Source organism: Cynocephalus volans, chromosome 9, assembly GCF_027409185.1.
Source record: "Cynocephalus volans isolate mCynVol1 chromosome 9, mCynVol1.pri, whole genome shotgun sequence".
Lineage (NCBI taxonomy): Eukaryota > Metazoa > Chordata > Mammalia > Dermoptera > Cynocephalidae > Cynocephalus > Cynocephalus volans.
Genome location: NC_084468.1, coordinates 139,594,302 through 139,614,765, shown reverse-complemented (window position 1 = coordinate 139,614,765; position 20,464 = coordinate 139,594,302).

Genomic DNA, 20,464 nt, shown 5'->3' with positions numbered 1-20,464 from the left:
AATCTGAAATTGATTTATAGGTAAAACACAATTCTTATTAAAATTTTAATATTGTGTGAGAATTGATAAGCTGATCTAAAATTTATATAGAAAGCAAAGGGATCAGAATATACAAAATATTCATGAACAGTGACATATTGGAGAGACTTGCATGCCAGATACGTTGGCTTATTATAATGCTATAGTAATTAAGAGTGTGCAATATTGACATAAAGATAAAAAAAGAGGTACACTGGGCAAAGGAATGAGCATAAAAATATTTCTCCATATCTATGAATACTTTATTTGTTATGAGGTGGCGTTGCAATTTAATGGGAAAAGGATTTACTTTTCTTTAAATAGAGCTTTGGTAACTAATTATATCTGTCAAAAATAAATAACAAAAACAATATTATAAATAATAACAAAATAAATAACATAACTAATTATACCTATCAAAAATAAATAACATAAATAATACAGTGCACACTTCACATCATAAACAAAATTCAATTTCAGGTGCATCAAGGCTTAAACATAAAAAAATGTTCAGGAACTTTATTTACTAATATACCTAAAGTCCTAGTAGAATGCCCCACATATGACTGGTGCTCAATGAATTATTTGAACAGATATGGGACTACATAAAATCTGGGTATGAAATTATTTCTTAAAATGATTGTGTCTATAATAAAACATAAAAGAAAAGATTGATAAATATGATAACTAAATGTAAGAATTGTTGTTTACCAAAAGACATCAATAAAAAGTATAAAAACATAAGCTACAAGTTGGAGGAAAATATTTGCAACAAATGCACATTAAAATATTAGTATTTAGAATGTACTTAAAACATCTACAGATCAATAAGGAAATGACAAGCAACTCAAATTGAAAAAAAAATAAGCAAAAGATATGAACAAGTATTGTAGTGAAGAGGCAATAGAAATCTCCACCAGTAAACATATGAACAGGAGGGAAGACAGCTCTATTGGTGTATTAGTCTGTTTCTGTTGCTTATAACAAAATACCTGAACCTAGGTGATTTGTAAAGAAAAATGAAATTTATTGCTTACAGTTTCTGAGGCTGGGAAGTCCAAAATCTATCTTGTGGTGGTGACAGTGACCTGGGGTCTAACATTGCAAGATAGTGGAAGCAGAGAGGGCAGAGGGTCCCTCATGCACTCTCCTTTTAAAGCCCTCAGAACCACGCCCCTGACCACCATTTTTAATCCATTCACTACTGCATGGTCCTACAATCCAATCACCTCTGCAAGGCTCCACCTTTTGATTACCGTAATAGGATTTCCCACCCTCCTACAGTTACAGTGGGGGCTATGTTTCTAATACATAGAACTTGGGGGACACAATTCAAGCTTCAGTGAGTTTGGGGGGGCATAATTCAATCCACTACAATTGGTAATATTTTTTTAAGCCAGAGGTGGGAACATGGATGTTTAACTTATTCATCATTATATTTCATTTATCTTACATATAAACATATACATGTGCATGTGTATACATTTTTTAATCATAATGAAAAAAGATACTAAAACAAAAAAGAGCAGTGTTTTTGTAGGAACTCTTTTAAAATGATAGTAATTGTGATTTAGTAGTAACCACAATACAAAGTGATAGTTAAAATTTGCTGGGTGTTTTTTATATTGTCACACACTGAACTGATAATTTTACATGTATTTTACATAAATTTTACATACACCATCACATATGTGTTGGGTAGGTCATCTTCCCTGTCTAGGAAGTGGGGATTTAACTAGGTAGACTCTACTGAGCCACAGACATAATTTAAGGATTAAGAAATACACTTTGTTTCAACTTTTTGGAGACAAGATAGAGAAACACAAATAAAATGTTAGGTAATGGGGATGGACATTACATTGTAGAATTTCGAAGATGTTGTCTCCACACATACTATCCAGGGTGCATTAAATATCCATCCACAGGGCACTTTAATGAACAGAGTGAATCATTAGAGTAATGTTTCTGCCAACTGACCTTCATTACTTCCCTTGTACTGACTCTTGGTGGTTCGGTATTTATTTATTGACGATGCATGAATTCTCTTAATTCTGCCGTTTAAAATGTGGAAGAACTACCCACGATCATTTGTTCATTCATTCAATATTGAATGTCTACTAGGGACCAGATTTTGTTCAAAAACAAGCTTTCTAGAAGCTTACGTTTAATTACATCAGAGCAATTATTTTTTTTCATTATTACCAAGAACATATTACTCTCCAGCCAGTATTTCTTTCTATAATAAATTTTGCTGGGAACAATTTTAGACATTGTACCAACATCCAAGAACCAAAACTGTGTGGACAAAATAATTAGGTCAAAAGATCTGGTTTACTACAACACACTTGCTTAACCAGAGTTTGTGATACCACAGTGCTCTTTCAATTCCAAGGCTGCGTAAGTTCATTCAGGGTTCTTTCCTGGACCACATTATAAGGAGCAGGTGTTCAGCCAATTCCTTCCCAGTTTCACGTGTAGCAACTTCTGCCCCTGCCACATAGCTGTGTTTCTATCTAAATCACATTTCGTTCTAGATTTTAGGCCACTGGTTTTTTTCCTCAGTTAACTTTTACACTGCTGAATACTGTATAGTATATAATATTGATGATTAAAATGCTCCTGTACAGGGAGCCCATCAGCCAGCAGCATGAATTTGAGCTACGTGTGAACGCAATGTGGTGGATGCTGTGGTCTGTTGCTAGGCAGGTTGAATTCATACTCTCTGCCTCTATAACCCCACTTGCAGCTCATTCAAGCCAGTACCACCACGATTTCTGGAACGCTGAAAACTAGATATGCTGAACAGTTTACCCACCCTGTATTTTGCATGGCAGATGGCTGGCTGATTGTTTTTACATATAAGAAATACTTCGCAAGTGGAAGTAGCACACTGAATGGTCTATAAATAAATGGTACATTAAGCACCATTTTGCCAAGTACTGTACAGTCTTTTCATTCTAATAATGGAAGTAGATCCTGTCACAGGTTTTCTGTTATGAATGCAAATTTAAGGCAGAGTTATATTCATGGTAAGAAGAGAATGATTAGGACAAGAACTCAGGCCTGATATTCCATCTTTGTCACTAAGCTGCCTTTGTTAGAGGAATGAGAGACTTGCATAGCTAAAAGGAATGAACCTCACAAGGTCACTTTGCTAATTTCTGTGGGAAAAAAAAAAAAGATCAAATCCATAGGAATAAAAAAACAGGTGTTGTTCTTACATGTTGACCTCCAAGATAGTCTGTTATGGTGACTCAGTGGCCTCAGGTCAATGTCTACACTTTGAAGAATGATTAAAGACTTTCCCACAAAATGTTGTGGTGGGAGGGAGTGCAAAAGATCAGAAACGCAGACAGTAAATTATAACCATAAATGCTTCTTTGAAATAAGAATATTTTTATCTCTTGAGGAATTACAACAGAAACTAAAATATTCATTAAACTAATTTAAGACTTGCAAGAAACTTTTCCCCCCAATAATATTCTTATTTAAGGAACTTATGTCACTAATTCTGAGAATGGTGATCAGCATTGAGAAAATCTCTCTTAAGCATGTGGAAAATGTGGATTCTCTCCCTATTTAAAAGATAGCACTTATATTTAGAACTGTTTCCTAAGCAGAGTTTAATGCTCCAGCTATATAGACAATATTCATATGTACAGATAGATATTAGCATCAGTGTGTGTGAGCACGTATGTTCTTTGCATTCTCAATAGGCTGTTTGGAAAAGTCCTAAAATGTTAGTTGCAAGCTAGTTAACTAAATTCTTAATGATTTTAACCAAGTAAAAATCAGTAAGCTGACAGCGATAGTGATTTGTAGAGAGAGCAAACACTTTTGAAATTGGAAGTTTTGAACGTGAAGTTGGAAGGTTTTTTTCTATAGGGCAGTGAAGTGTGCCATCACTAATTGTGTCAGTCTGATTTGGCTGACCAGGAAGTCTGCCACTAGTTATTCTTTTAATAGGAGAATTAGTAAATTAATATTTTTGGAAGAAACAAGAAAACACCAGAGCAGACACAAGAAGTACTGTGATTATTTAATGATTTTTTTCTTTCGTTCACAAAGTTGTTCTTTATTTTATATTTTTTTCTTGCTTATATGAATTATGGTAGATGGAGGAAAATTTATAAATGAAGAATGACTCTGATAAATAGTTACAGCCCAGGAAAATTAGGATTTAACCCCATTAACAACGTGCCCGTGTAAGTAGCAATTGCCAAGAGCCCTCACAGATCAAGGCAACTGCCCAACCAACCCTGCTGAGAACTGAGGGGATGTACATGATCAAACTTTGCCTAACATGGGTTTTAAAAAAGTGAACTTGGAGCTTCCAATATCAAAGAAAGAAACCAAACATTTGGTTTGGTGATGGGAGAGCTCTACTCAACAGTGTTCTCTTTAATTCACACACATTTTGGTAACGAATCTCTTCCATGTAGTTCTCCATCTTCCTCACCCCCAGAGATTTGCACATCCTCCTCTTCCTGCCCCTGACCCTCTTCTCCACCTGTACCACTTTCCTCACCTCTCAGAGACTCACCAGAGACCGTTGGTGCACACCATTCTATTCCCACTACCAATCACATATCGAGCTCTTTCTACCGTTGTTTTTGAGTTAGTAATTGTACTCTAATTACTGGGGACTGACAATAATCAGGCTAGGATCCCTGCCTTGAGAACCTTAAAGAATGAAACCATTGAAGTGAACTTCCAGTAAGGGTTGTTTTGTTAGGGAGTTGAAACAGTCTTACCACTTGCATAGATTTTCAATTTGTCTTCATGTGTACGACACTCTCCTGGACAGAGAGGAAAGAGGAGAACCTAGTCTATCTTCCAAGATTCCATTATACCATTTCCAATGGGAGCTCCTTTGGAAGGAAAATACAGACAGCACCACAATGTCCTGTACGATCTTCCTGTGAGTAGGAAGGATAGCTTCACAAGGACGTGGTGCCTCTTCCTGCTGTGCAGCACAGCTCACAAATTTTACTACAGAATTCTCCTACTAGCAACTTAGGCCCATCCTATTAACTCCTCCTGTTTTATAAAATGAAAATTAAATAAAATTGATCTATGAGAAAGAATGAAGAATGAGGGTGGAAAAGGACAAAATTGTGCATTGAAAGTCTACTACCCATTTTTCTAGAAAAAAAAAGTGTAATGTTAACATGATTTTGGATAGTAAAAATCCTATTTCTGTCTGTTCATTGTGACAAGGAAAGAATTGAATTGTGATAATAAACAAATTTGAAGTAAATACTTCAAAGAAATGAGAATATAAAAACTAGTTTAAAATTTTAAATCTTGTTTTCTAATATGGAAATTGCAAATAATTAATATAAGAATATTAATATCTGCATAATAAATGAAATTTTAATACAAGTGCTTTGGAAAAAATCACAAACAAAACTTTCAAAATGTGAGTCATTATTAGCATGGTAATTAAGTGCACTGACTCTGGAGTCAGATTCCCTGGTTATGTAACTTGCAGGGGTTAGTTATCTTCTCTGTGTCTCATTTTCCACATCTGTAAAAATGGGGAAAATATTAAGTGAGTCAATTCATTAAATGTGTTTTGAAGACTATTCGCCCTCATTAAAGGCAAGCTTTAACTATTATTAAGATTATGTAAGTGATCACTATTATTATTAACTATGGCATAGTAAAATAGTGGTCTGAATAACACTGATTCTTCATTGTATTTCATTTCCTTGCTGTTCTTAAAACAACCCTCTTGCTTCTGGAATAAAGTTATGCTCCTGAGCTTGCCATGCAAAGAATTTCACGATCCCTAGGTGATCTGCAGTTCTCAAGTGATCCAGCCATGATCTTTGTTGCTGCAGGTCTTTGCTCATCTTCTTTCCTCTCCTGTCGTCCTTTTTCCCACCATTGTTACCCTTCTTTGCCACCATTGTTGTCCTCACCAGGAGAAACTCAGTGCTACTTTTCTTAACCCTATTCTACCACTATATTAATATCATTTCTTTGTTAGAGTGGTTCATCCACCACACTGTAAGCAGCTTAGGATCAGGGATTATTTTATTTTACACTTTAGTGCCTTCTGAACCGATCGCAATCACTTCATATTGTAGGTGCTCAATAAATGTTTGATAAATAAATAATTAGATTATCAACTGATAAAAGTGCACTGGAAATAAACCTTGTTTTCTTTTTTTGAGAGAGATACTCTCTATCATGTTTAGACCAGAGGTTCTCAAGTTTGGCTACACATAAGAAACCCCAGGGGAGCTTTTAAAAAAATACCAATGCTCAGGACCTACCATTTTAATCATCAGAATCCCTCAGCAATGCTGCTCAGACATAAATATTTTTACAAGTCCCAGGTGATTCTATTAAAACGTTATAATCGAGAACCCTGGACTAGAATAATATTTTTTCATTATTCAGTCCAAAAGAATATTCACAAACTAAATCTACAATCCTCTAAACCTAAATCCTTACCTCTGTGGGGTGCCTTTAAGAAGTTCTAAGTAATAAGTGTTGAAAAGACAGTGATGTTTTGATATGATTTACCAATTTTCCAATAACTTGACATGGCTTTATTGCCCTACGACCATTGCAATTTACTTTTTGTTTCCGTTAGGCAACATAGACGAGTTGAGTGCAACTGTGCCTTCAGGGTTTTATTTAGCTGCAGAATTAGGTTGTTAAGATGTCAGCTCTTAAAGGCCCTAACTTCCATTTGGGTCATGATAAAAAAGAAGTCCTGGGTGAATAATAAATATGAAAATTTATGTAAAATTTTCTGGTCCTGAATGCCCTATATACATCCAAAATTCCCAATTAAGGCTTTAGTCACTAAAACTTCTTACTGGTGTTTTCAAAGTTCAAATATATGCTTATAAGAATTTTCAGTTCCTGAGATTTTAAAGATATTACAGCCATAGACCTTAATTTTAGCTTATTTTTAAATACTGTACCTATTTCTAAAAGAGATAATTCTCCATGTCAGTATTTCGATAGGAAAATATTGCTAATAGTATAAATTCTTATATAATGGAATTTTATCCTCATGTCATTACTATTTATAAAAGCTTGAATGTCCTAGGAAATAACACTAACAAAGTTGTCTCAGTAACTTAAAGCTGCTTTGTTTTTGGAATCTGCTCATTTATTAACCCTAACAAATTTTCCTATGTTTCCCATACTCAATTTCAAAGTTGAAACTAAATTCTTTTTTTAACTTGTGACTAAACTTGGGTAGATAGTGTAAACATTAGGAAAGGAATAGTGACGAATAGTTTGTATTGTAAAAAACAAAGTTTTCTAAAGGGAAATAAGAAAAACCTTCTAAATTTGAAAGACAAAAATGTGACTTTGGAACCAGTTGTACTGAGAAAACCAGAAAATCTAAAAGAATAATTTCCGCTAGCTTCAGAACTAAGTTACTACTCACTTCCAACTTAGATACCACTATTTTGTTCATATGTTTAAAGCGTTAAAAAAAAAAAAAAAAAAAAGAAGAAAGAGCAGTTGGAATTTCAACCAGCCAATATGTCAGCTGTACAATGTTAACTTATTATTATTTTTTTTATTGTCTTCTGGGTTTGAGAACTATTACTATTGTTGGATAGTAATATCCAGGTTACAAATTGCACTTTGGCTTCCGAGGACGTAAGCACTAGCAATTCTAGTCATATTTATATTAAGTCTATACTATACAGTCTCTCAATGGAGAGTGCGAGGGAAAGCTAATGGAATCAGTGGCAGTTTGAATATAATTGGCATTTTGTGAACACTTATTTTAATTAAATTTTCTTCACCCACTACAATATTAGAGAACTTTTCTTTGTATATTTTTAGATCTAATGGTTGATGCAGGCCAACCTGCACACATTTTGTTCAGAGGCTCCATAATCTGTGTTTTATACTGACTTGTATTTCAGGACTGCCTGACTTAGCTCAGGACAATGTTAACTAAAGGTATGACTTTGCAGTTTCTCAAAATGCAATATGCATTCAACCACCTGGGTACATTGTTTAAATGCAGATTCATATGCAGTAAGTCTGGGATGTAGATGACATTCTGCAATTCTAACAAGCTCAAGTGATGTCACTGCTGCAGGTACACGGACCACCGTTTGAGTAGCAAGAGTAGACTGTTAACCAGTTTTGCAATTGCCGGGACCTTTCATTGTCAATGCTTCATTACAGAGATAACCAAATCTTTTTTAAGATGTTATATTTGTTGATAAGCACACAACATTCAAACTTTACATATATCCTTTATGACAACCTTTGCAAACCTGAATTCTCAAAAGATCTAAAATCAACCTTTTAAAGGGTATCTTCAGAAAATCTTTGAAGTAATAGAGACTAATCACATATAATTGGTTAACTAATGACAAAGGTAACTGTTTTCAGTTAATTTCCAACACAATATATTAACATTCCTTTCAACAAATGTTGTGGCCCTGGGATTACTTCAAAAACCTACAGGACATTTGGCAATCAACAGTGAATTCCAATTTGTAGTTAGACAATGTGAGGGATAAAACTGGGGCTTTGAGATACACATTGTGCTGTCAGCCCATATAACAAAACCACAGGAAGTAGATGAGAGGATTTCAAAACCTCCAATCCGATCAAACTTTTATATAAAATAGATTTATGTACAATTATATATTGTAAACTTCTTGTATTTTAACTGTAAAAAAAAGCATTATATAAGTTGATAATCTCATTCTATCTTTTCACTAAATATTATCAGAAGGCTATGTGTAGAGTTTTCTTCTACTTGTAAAACTGATTTGATTCAAAGAGTGAGTATACACTTTCAGTATATACATGCTAAATAAGTTTACTTTTAATATTTGCATTTGTTTTCTTTATTTATTTTAAGAAAAGAAAATGCCATAAATTAGAGTGTCAAAATCATTCACTTGATAAGTGTTCATTACCTTATACATATTTTGTCCATGTGTTTTCCAAAGTCAAATGTATTGGTGAGTACGCAATTCTCTCTTTGCCTTAATTTTGTAGTTGTCTTGAAGTGTACTGAATACTTCTGTTCCCTTCTTTTCTCTGTCATATGTCTTCATCAAACTACTTCTGTTTCAGATGGATTTACCAAATAGTCATGAACCTGAATTGGTAGGAAAACAAACAATAAAACAGTAATGCAAATATATATTGAAAAATTAATTACATTTACCTTGGTTTAAATTAAGAATTGAAAATCAAGAACTAATATTTTCTTAGTAAAGTTATGACTATTTGATAGACAGGATTGAAATTGGGTAAGATTTAAATGCTTAATTGGTAATAATGGAAAATATTTTGAAAACAATTTGATCCTAACATAGATGTAAGCAATAAAATATTTATGAAATAAATAAAATATTTATTTAAGTATTTAGAGTAGAAACATAAATGCAATGAAAACTAACTCTAAAGTAATAGATAAGAGATATTTAGATTTGGGGTAAATTTAGAGATAGACTACCTCCAAATGATGAGATGAACACATTTAGTTGGTCCCTAGTCCCATTTATGGGAGAAAAAATCTATTTTTGTAGTAATTGTTGTTGCTTTCCTAGCCTTTTAAATATACGTGAAGTTTTGATTATCTCAAAATCTCCTGGGGGGAAGATATATTTCCTTGGCTTTAGCTGTTAGAAATAGCACTGTTACAGCTAGACCATTACATCCTAAAGAACTAAATCATTTTTATTTTGAGAATAGGTTAAAACTCTTAAAGTATCAAGGTAGAGGTGTCTCTCCATAGTAAAGATTATCTTCCAGTGATTTTCTTATTGATTATTTCACAATGTGTGTTTTCCTACTACCTTAACAGATTTGGAAAATGCAGCTTAGGTGACTTGCCTGAGGTATCATAGCTAGAATGGCAAAATAGGGACTGAAACTTGGTCTATCTCCAACACCCACTGTCATAACCCTTTCTCCATAAATAAAAAATAAAAAGTTCTTGATAAAAAAGAGAGACAATAACACTCACTGAGTACCAATCATGCTCTAGACCCTCAAGGAACAGAAACTTTCTTCATAAACATTTCATTGAATTGCAGCTTTATAGGTTATGAACTCTCTCTTGAGCCATTATTATCAGGCACAAAATTACTTAAAATTCTCAACTTTCTTTATCTCTAAATCCCTTAACCCATAAACTATGAACATCTATGCATAGAGTTCTCTGAAAATTAAATGAGACAATATCTTTAAAATAGTTATCAAAGAATCTGGCATATCATGTCTTCACTAAATATTGGCTATAAAATTACTATTCTATTATTGTCATGATTTTTATTCAATTCTCATGACAGTAAATATGAGTTGTGTAATGGCTATTTTTGTTAATACGTAGATGAGGTTTGCATTTTAAGTAATATTTCCAAGATTCCCAGACCATAATGGAAAGACCAGGATCTAAACTGACAACCAGCTAATTTCAGTTCCCCATCAAGTGCATTGCATAAATAAAGCTTAATGGATCCAAACTCTGCAAGCTGTATGTTCTTGGATTTAGAACTTTTTCTGTTTTTTAAAGAACTTTACATAAAGCAAAGTGTTTACTTTTTCTTTTTTGCTATTAGGTATTTACACAGGTATATAACAGTTGTATGCATTTGATTAGAAAAACAGAATGCAACCAAAGGTACCTTAGAAGTGGGTGTCATCTCAACCTACTGTATGGAAGAGCAAGATGTGTTGTGGTTTTGTGAGATGATCCTAGTAAATACAATGTTTATAAATCTCAAATTTTTAAGAATAAATATCATTGAAAGATTTGTTTTAAGTTAGCAAACAATTTCTAAATAATGAGTATTTTACAGATTTGTTTTTGAAAATTCTTAATAATTTTTAAACAGTACTTGTAGCCTCCTTGAAAAGAATAATTCCAGAAAGTACTGGAAATAATATGACAATAAAAAGTCTCATGATCTCCATGTTTATTTTCTATATCAAAGATATTAAAATTGATGACAATATTTTTGATTTATGCATTCATCTTTGCTCTGTTATTTTTATAGCTTGTATGTAGTACCACATAAATAAGTGAATTACTAACAGTATAATTTAATCCTTTACAATTTTCCCAGTGAATATTCAGACTAAGTCATTCTAACACAGAGAAGTTAATGTGTGATAAGATGAATATGCACTAATGTTATATAAAGCCATGCTTATGTGGCTGACTCTGTTACCCAGAGAGCTTGAGAAATTTATATCAATCTCAATAATTCAAAACAAAATAGATTTTGTAAATCATTAAACTCTGATTCCTTTTTTCTATGACCACTGACCAGCAGGAGTTAAAAATATGTTCAACCATGCACTATTCCATAGAGAATATAAGCATTCTGCATAGCAGGGCTAAATGTATATTTTGTGATTTTTCCCACACTGTTTTCCTTCTATGCTTAAATTTAGTTCTTTGTTTTGTATTGTTTTGTTCTACAGCTTCTTACGTATCCTTGTTTAACAAGAGAAACTTAAACTGAAATGTGGCAGGGCTGGTCTGGCACTGGTTTGGACTATAATTATGATTGTGTTTAAGTGCTGAGACTGGAAACATAAAAGTCTTCAGGTTTTTCCCATTGTAAACTATTCCTATTATTTTAGTGACCACTCGCGCTGAACAGTTACAGTAAATCTTTGAAATTTCATCAGCTGGAACTGCACTGGCTCTGCTCCTGACAACCGAGCACCCGCTGGAAATGTAGTGGCAGCAGAAGCCAGATAACAGCACGCTGTACTTTTCATATTAAAGGTGTTTTTCATGATGAATAGAAACTGGGGGGTCTTGTATGAGATAAATGCTTTCTAAATTATTGTTCTTTTATGATGGCCGTCCCCTTCAGCACTCATCTGGGGAAAATACTTACTGGCTGGATTATTTTATGAGGATACTAACGTTGAACTTCACAAAAACAATATACTTAATCTTATCTATTTTTAGCATTACTGTTCCCTAGAAACAAAAAGAGCTGGTGGTTGAGTCAGATCTGAATATTTGAAAGAAATGACAGCAACCAGCAGCAAGTAAGCAGAAGATAAGGCTTGTAAAAATCTATTCCTAGGTAAACAGTAGGCACTAAAGGGAACGACTGGAATGAGTCACTGCCTTCTTCTGTTTACCTCTCACTAACACCATGAGTGGATATGGGGAATAGCTAATAAAATAAGTTAAAATGATAATAATAAAAGTCAAAAAAACAATTTTTTTTTATTGAGGACTAACCACGGACCAAGACTTATGCTAAGTGATTTACGATTATCACATCATTTAATACTTTTTAAAATAGATTTTATTTTGAAAGAGAGGGAGGCAGGTTTTTCCCAAGTGGATCCAAGTGGAATGATTACTTTAGAGAAAGGAAACTAGAGGACAGGTCTCTGTTACCCGAAGCAGGGCAAAATTTGTGATTCCACCCAAGTGGAATTCACCACTTTGGCTTACCACGGTATAGGAGATAACCTGTTCAGCCAGATAGATATGTTTCAGGTTCATAGTTGTCAATTTCAGCAACTGGCCCTAAGGGAAGAAACAGGTATTAAATTAACTTCAGTCCCCCTTTCTTCCATCTTGCATCACTCATTCTGTCTCATCTGTTTCACATTTCTCCCGCCCTGAACTACCACTGCCTTAGATGCTGATGGGTAGCTCGGGTAGTTTATTTTCACCCTAAGAATTGTCTCTAAGGAGAAGCCCTACTTATTACATGTTAAAGTATTAACTGAAAATCATCAGAACTTTTTTCAGTGAATTCTCATAAAATATTCATGCAGAAATTTGGCCCTCTCAAAAATAAGAAGGCAAACCAAAACACTTGGTTCCAGAATCCTAATATAACAGCTACAGTCTTCAAGTAGGTCAAATTAGCAATTCATAAATGTAAAACTTTGTATAACAGTATAGAATGAAGCTTAATGACAGTTACTTGCTTGACTTAGTAAAGATTTTTTTAGATAAGAAATAGTAAATTTTATGCTTTTAAAAGGGTCAACTATTAAAAGAACATTTGGAAGAGATTTAAATCCCAGGAAGGGCCGCCCCGTGGCGCGCTCGGGCTGGTGCGGCGCTTGGAGCGCAGCAGCGCTCCCGCCGCGGGTTCGGATCCTATATAGGGATGGCCGGTGTGCTCACTGGCTGAGCGCTGTGCGGCCGGTCTCAAAAAAAAAAAAAGAGAGAAAAAAATAAAATAAAATAAATAATAAATAAATCCCAGGAAAATAGTGACAATGTTTATAACTGTCAGAGAAGCTCATTCCCTAAAATTATGAAAGTGACACGATCAGTGTAATGGATTTTGACACCTGGTGCATTGTGATACAAAAAGGTTACTAAGCAGATGTCTGAACAATCAGTTTTAACTATGACTTTTGTTTTATGAAAGTATATAAAATATTAGAAAAGAAAATAATTATATTTTTCCTCTGGAAATATAACAATTTAAATTTCCAGGACTTTTTTCCACTTTATTTCTTAGACATTCAAAATATTTTTTTAATGGAAGCTATTTAGTACTTACAATTAATAAAACAAGTTCCCTGGTTTCAAAAAAAAATTTACTCTTAGCATTTTATTTCTTTCATTGGTAAAATAAAAGGTTTTGAGATGAAGTATAAGGTTGCTTCTTTTGATCTGATAGCATTTCTCAATATGATACCCCAAATGTACCCAATGTTCTAAGAATGTCTACTGTTGATACATAGGATTCCATTGTCAGCGATGGCAGTGAATAGGCACCAGGAAAACTGTTTTGATAATTAAACCTCATTATGATGGCAATAATTTTTCTCTTCACTTCATGGATCCAAAATTCAGTTATTTTAAGTTGAATTTCTAATGCCATTGAGAAGTGAGAAGTTTCTGATATTTGGAAAACTGACATTTAATATTCTGCTAGAAATTTCATCTGACCACTATAGTTTACCTGCAGAAGATGTGTGGAGTTTATTAAAAATTATTGCATGAAATAAGTACCCATATAAAGGTGCCCCAAATCCCAGATATATTTTTGTAAGTCCTCTAATAATTTTGTGCTAATGTTTAAGTCTTCAAATCATTTTTGCCTGAATGGAAAAAATGTAAGTATAGTTGTATGTACACATTTATACATTTACCCAGACTCTCTATCTTTGCACCCACACATATCAGACACATCATGTCAAATGCATGCTAGGTACTCTATTAGCTATAAAGAACATTAAAATATCCACAGCCTGTGAATCTGCATTGCTCTTTCATAGAATTTTTAAATTATGGAAAAAAAGACAGACTTATTTAGATGCATGGCAAAGATCTTTGGGTCTGACCATGACAGAGTAACTTGTATACTTTCCCAGTATGAGGAACTACTTAAGCTGGACAAAGTTTAAAAATCAATATGCTAGCAGTTCTGGACAGCAACTAACATGGTTCTATAATAGTTGAGGAAAGGAGAACACATGAGATGAGCCCCATATTTACACAGACTTTCTCCCTGATAGCATTTTCCAAATCATAGCAGAGAGAACAAAATCAGCAATCTTACTGGGTAGAAAAAAGAGTGATTTACAGTGTGCATCTTCCAAGGCAACCATGATTTGAAGGCAAAGTGCCAATGAGAAAGGAGCTATAAAGGAGCCCCCAAAATCTTTGCAAAAATTCTCTTCAGCTCTTTGGACAACTTCTACATGGCACTTGCACATAGTGATATTCTAAGAGATCTAGCTGGTGGGGGCAGGGAGGGGGGACCTACAAGCAGAGATTTTAAGACAATTTTGGATTATGTCATAGCATAATTTAAATGTTAAATGATACACCTGCTTTTCAGTTGAGACCCCTGGAAGGCTACTGCTTAAGAATTACAGCTGTGCTTCAAGAAAAGAGACTAAACTATTAAAGGAAAGGGAAAACTAAGAGAGACCTGGTTTAATGAGTTCTAAAACTATGATTCAACAGCAGTTACACAATTAAATTGGTAGATCTCTGTAGAAGAAGACATATTAATACAGTCTACCTACAGCATTATCTACAATGTTGGCATTACAGAAAAAATTTATTACACATGCTAGGAAGTGAGAAAAAGTGACTGATAATAAAGAGATAATTAATAGAGATAGATCCAAGGATGATTCACATATGAGTTAGTAATCAAGGCCTTCAAAATAGCTAAAAAAAATACAGTTAACAATTGATTAAAAATAAAGTATTTCAAAAGAGAAGTAAATTCTATAAAAATAATCAAATTAACATTTTAGGACTGCATAATACAATATTTGAAAATCAGAACTAATTGAATATATTTCATAGTTTACTGAATATAGCAAAAAAAAAATAGATGTACTGAACTAGGACAAAGGTTAATAGAACAATGTCCAAACTAAAAAGAAGAGAGAGAGAGAAAATATATATACGGAATTCATATATAATACATGAGGGCATGCTTTTAAAATGTTGTGGATGAGTGTAATAGCAATACAAGACAGAGGAGAGAGAAAGGAAAAGGGAGAGAAAATATACATCAGAAAAAAAAAAGTAGGCAGAACCATTCAAATTTTGATGAAAGACATGGAGCCACAGATTCTTATCTATAAGAATTGACCCTATTATTACTAGTAAAGCATTGTTTCTGCCTTGAAGTCTATTTTGCCTGATAAAAAATATAGCAGTACTACCTTTCTTTTGGTTATGTTTAAACAGTATACTTTTATCTATCCTTTTAATTTAAAACTTGAGTAAACTCATGTTTTTGATATGTCTCTTGTAAACAGTCGAAATTCATTTTTTTATGCAGTCTAGCAACCTTTATCTTTAAGTATATAATTCAGGTTATGAATATTTTATGTAAGTGCTAACTTTTTTGTTTCACATCTGGTATCTCACTATGTGCTCTCACTTTGCTTACATATTTTATGTGGTGTTTTGCTGTTTTTTGTCCTTTCATTGGCTTCTTTGTGGTTTAGCATTTTATTTTTAATGTTTATATTTAATTTTGTTTATCTTTGCAAAAAATTAACATCTTTGCTAATGTTTTCCAATACATTCATGGTCATCCTAAAAATTAAAACATTTCTTCTTGACATCAAAAAGTAATGTTAATTGGTACTTTTATTTATGCAAGAACCTTAGAATACTTTAACTCCATTTAGTCTTCTCCTCTTTTTGTAGTATTTTATCAGATATTTTAATCACATAATTTCACAAGATATTTTATTACAGTCAATCTTCATTCATTTTTGCCCACTTCTCCTTTAATTTTTCTTCTTTCCTTTAATTCTTTACTTGTTTTTGGTCTTACATTTTGTACAATTTCCTTTTGCTTGATAAAATCATCTTGTAGTATTTCCTCTAGTGTGGTTCTCCTAGTTGTAAATTCTCTCCATTTTTGCTTGTCTGAAAACAGTTTTATTTGATCTTAGCACTGAAAAATATTTCATGGGGCATAAAAGTTTAGGAGAATATGTATTTTCTTTTAGACCATTAAAGTATGCTATTTAGATAACATATATAACATATCATTTTATATCATATCATATTGAGATCATTGTGCTTTCCAGAACTTAATATCCACATTTCATCTGGCTACTTTTAAGATTTTATTGTTGTTGTTTTTTATTTTTGTTTTTTGCCTTTGGTTTCCTGTAGAGTTAGTATATCTATGTCCCTTTCTTTATATTCTCTCAGGATTGGTTAGCTTGTTAATTCTATGCCTTTGTGTATTTTATTACTTTTATGTAATTTTCTGATTACATCTTCAAATTTTGTTCTGCCACAATCTCTCTCTACTTTTCTGTAATGCAATTGCATACATATTAGAAGTCCACATTATGTTTCTAGATTAGTTTTTCTTACCATCCATGTTTTATGCATTTGGTCTCCCTTTATTACTTTGGATAGTTTCCTCTGCTCCATGTTCCAGTTCATTTTTTTTTTTTTTAGTTCTGTCTACTATGTTCTTAGACCATCAAAATTATCCTTTTTTTTTTCTTTTTTGGTATTGTTTTGTATTTTTCAGTCCTATTATTTTCCATTCAGGTCTTTTTTACAACTCTGAAAATACTTTATACTTTCTATTTTCTTACTGAAAGAGAAAGTTTAAAATCTCAATATCCATGAGTTTTTTAGTCTGTATATGGTGATTTTATTATCTGGAGGGAATATAGTCTGTTTTTGCTATCTATTATTGACTCTGGTTCTCCTTCATGTCAACATATATCACCATATGCCTAGATTATGATTGATTTTATTCTAGACTTTGAAATAAAATGTCACAATTTTAGAAAAATATTGGGGCCTAGCATGATGTTATATTTCTCCTGAAAGAATTTATATTTGTTCCTGCTTGATGCCTAATGAGACTGTAAATCTGGCATCATCTTAGTCCAAGATTAGCTTTAGGATTTACTAGCCCGCACAGATTATTTAAATCTGGGCTACTATCTGGCAAGGGATGGTTTACTTCTAGTTTACCCTTTCTCCTAACATTGAGCTCTTCAGGTTTCCACTCTATTTACTGGGAGTCTTATCAGGGCTTCACTTTGGGTAGAATCTGAACCTCAATTTGTGTTTCTGGTAGCCAAGTGAGACTATGAAAAGGGGTGTTCAGCCTCTCAACTCTCTTCTGTGTAAACAAACAGACCCAATATTTACAGTCAATTTACTTGACCTCTACATGTCTCAAGTTTCTCTTACATAAAATGACATAAATATTACAACACAGCTCCTAAGATTGTGGTGAGAACTAAGTGAGTCGACAGTGTAAAATGTATACTGTCTGGCACATAGCAAGTGCTTTAATTATTATCCATCAATGTTACTTATAATGTTGGTTCCTCTAAAGTAATTTTGGTAGTCTCAGTTTACTATTATTGTTATTGTCAGAACAGCTGCCCATATAAATCAAACTGGTTTATCAATTTCATTCAACAAATATTTACTGAATAATTTTATGAATTAAAGTACCTGTCAAGATAGACATGGGCAGCACCTGTCCTTATGGATTTTATAGGATAGCAGAAAAAATTAATATACAAATAATGAGAGGTGATTACAGAATTATCAGAAAATATAATCAAAAAATTTCTTGAGTAAAACATTTCTGAGAAGCTTCCTTTTTTCTTTTATCTATTAATATTATTTTGATTGATAGATCATAATTGTATATATTTATTGGGTTCAATGTTATGTTTTGATATGCATACAATGTGGAATGCTTAAACCAAGCTAATTAACATATCCATTACCTCTCTGGTTTATCATTTTTTGTGATGAGACATTTTAAATTTACTCTGTTAGCTAGTATGAACTCTACAATACATTATTATTTACTATAGTCACATTTCTGTGAAATAGATCTAAAAAACTTATTTCTCCTGTGTGAAACTTTGTACCCTTTGAAAAATTTTTCACACTCCCCATCCCCACCCCCAGCTTCTGGTAATTACCATTCTACTCTCTACTTTTTAGAGTTCAACATTTTTAGATTCCACAATATGTGAGATCATGCAGTACTGTATTTGTCTTTCTGTGCTTGGCTTATTTCTCTTAGATTGCTTTCTTGAGAATGCCATCAAATAAATGTAAACTTTATGTTTTAAATACTCAGTTTTTTTCTGGGACATAAGTTACTATTCACGATAAAATAATGATGTTTTGGTGGTAAGGCCTAAATCAATTGCAATCTACTAATGTATACAAGCTAAACTAACCAACATTTGAATGATGGAGTTTTGTATTGTTTTGTTTTAAAATTTCCTTTTGCTTGATTTTGTTAGGCATTAAAAATCTTTCAGTAAATACAAAAAGTTAAGTTAGATAAGAAAGTAAGTACCAACTCAATCATTAGTTCAGACAACTGGTCCCAAATGAAAACTCTATATTAATAAAATGTCACATTTAAATAAGGAATAGTCCCGAAAGGACAGAAAATCATCATGATTATTGGTGATTTGGATGAAATGTTTACTGATTAGAGCCAGATCTTATTACATCCTGATATTAGACATGGTATAATTTTTCATGCTGAGATATTTTATTCTTTAGAACTGCTATCCTCTGAATATTTTGATCCTCCTCTACATGCTATATTACCAACACAATGAATATTCCAGTTGTCACTATGCAGATTGCCTCTTCAATATCTGTAGTGAGGAAATCGGAATTCTTTGTTAGCACAACTCCAAGTATTCACTTCAATTTTACAGTTAAATGAACTAACCTGAATGTTTATGTCACCTGTATGATAATCAGGAAAAATTTATTCATGCATCCTCTTACCATTTTATATTTATTAAGGTTCATGAAATTGTTTGTGATTTTAGAGTAGTCAACTTGTGAGATGTAGGACACTCAAGGACTTCTACAATTCAGTCCCTCCTTATCTTGGAAACTGAATACATAAATTTCTCTTCTGTCTTTCACCCTATATCCCTAATATAAAAGATCCAACCTTTTTGTTTTTTTTTAATCACACCAGCAGGGGGAATAAAAATGATGATGGGAGCAGCTCCACCCAGACTTCACGTACTAAAAAGGGAAATAGTCTAAAGAGAGTTTAAAAACAAAATAAAATTATTCAAAATTTGTCTACTTTTTATTATCACAATGCATTAGCAACCCTAAATAATGTCAATAATAGTATTCTCCAGCCCAATTTTTTTGTTAGAATGAGCTCTAAACAATTGAGACCATTACTGATGTGATTTGATAACATACATGTAAGCTTTAAAGGAGAACATTTTTATCTTATCCTTCAATAAAATTTAAATATATATGCATGATAATTTGGAAAACTCCAATTTACACAGTCAGCACCTGATACATAAGGAAATTACTGAATGTGATGGCTTGGAGCACATTTTTTGAACCATTTTTTAACTGAATAGTTTTGAGTTCACAAAGGTTTTGAATGGTTTAGAATTCTTCAAGCTGATGTCAGGTATTTCTACACTCGTTTGGTCCTTCACTTATACTCTTACTGAAGTCCTGGTTTCATTGTGCTTTGAACTGCATAGTTAGTTGTTTATATTTCTCATATTTCTTCTGGTGGATGCCATATACTTCCTATCTGTATTATTCCATAACACTTGATAGCATTCTTTGCACACTGTTTATGACTAATAACTGTTTAAGGAGATACAAACAAGTTCAAGTGAATACATTTTCTCCACACATTTCCATTATGTGTTCTTTGTAATGTAAAACACACAAACTGAAAGGAGACACTCTAGAGGCATGACATATTATTTATATAACCCAAATTATTATTTAAAAACCTTATTGTGAGCAAGATCTATTTTTTGGTAATTGTTGTCTACTTTTCTGGAAATACACAAAAATTTGAAATCTCTATTTTATAAAATACCTCTAGAAAACATCCCTCCTCAGGCTGACAATAACCAATTAGACAAAGTTTTTAGAAATATTTGTGAATGCTTCTTGCTGTTCCGACTTCCAGCCTAGATTATCATAAAG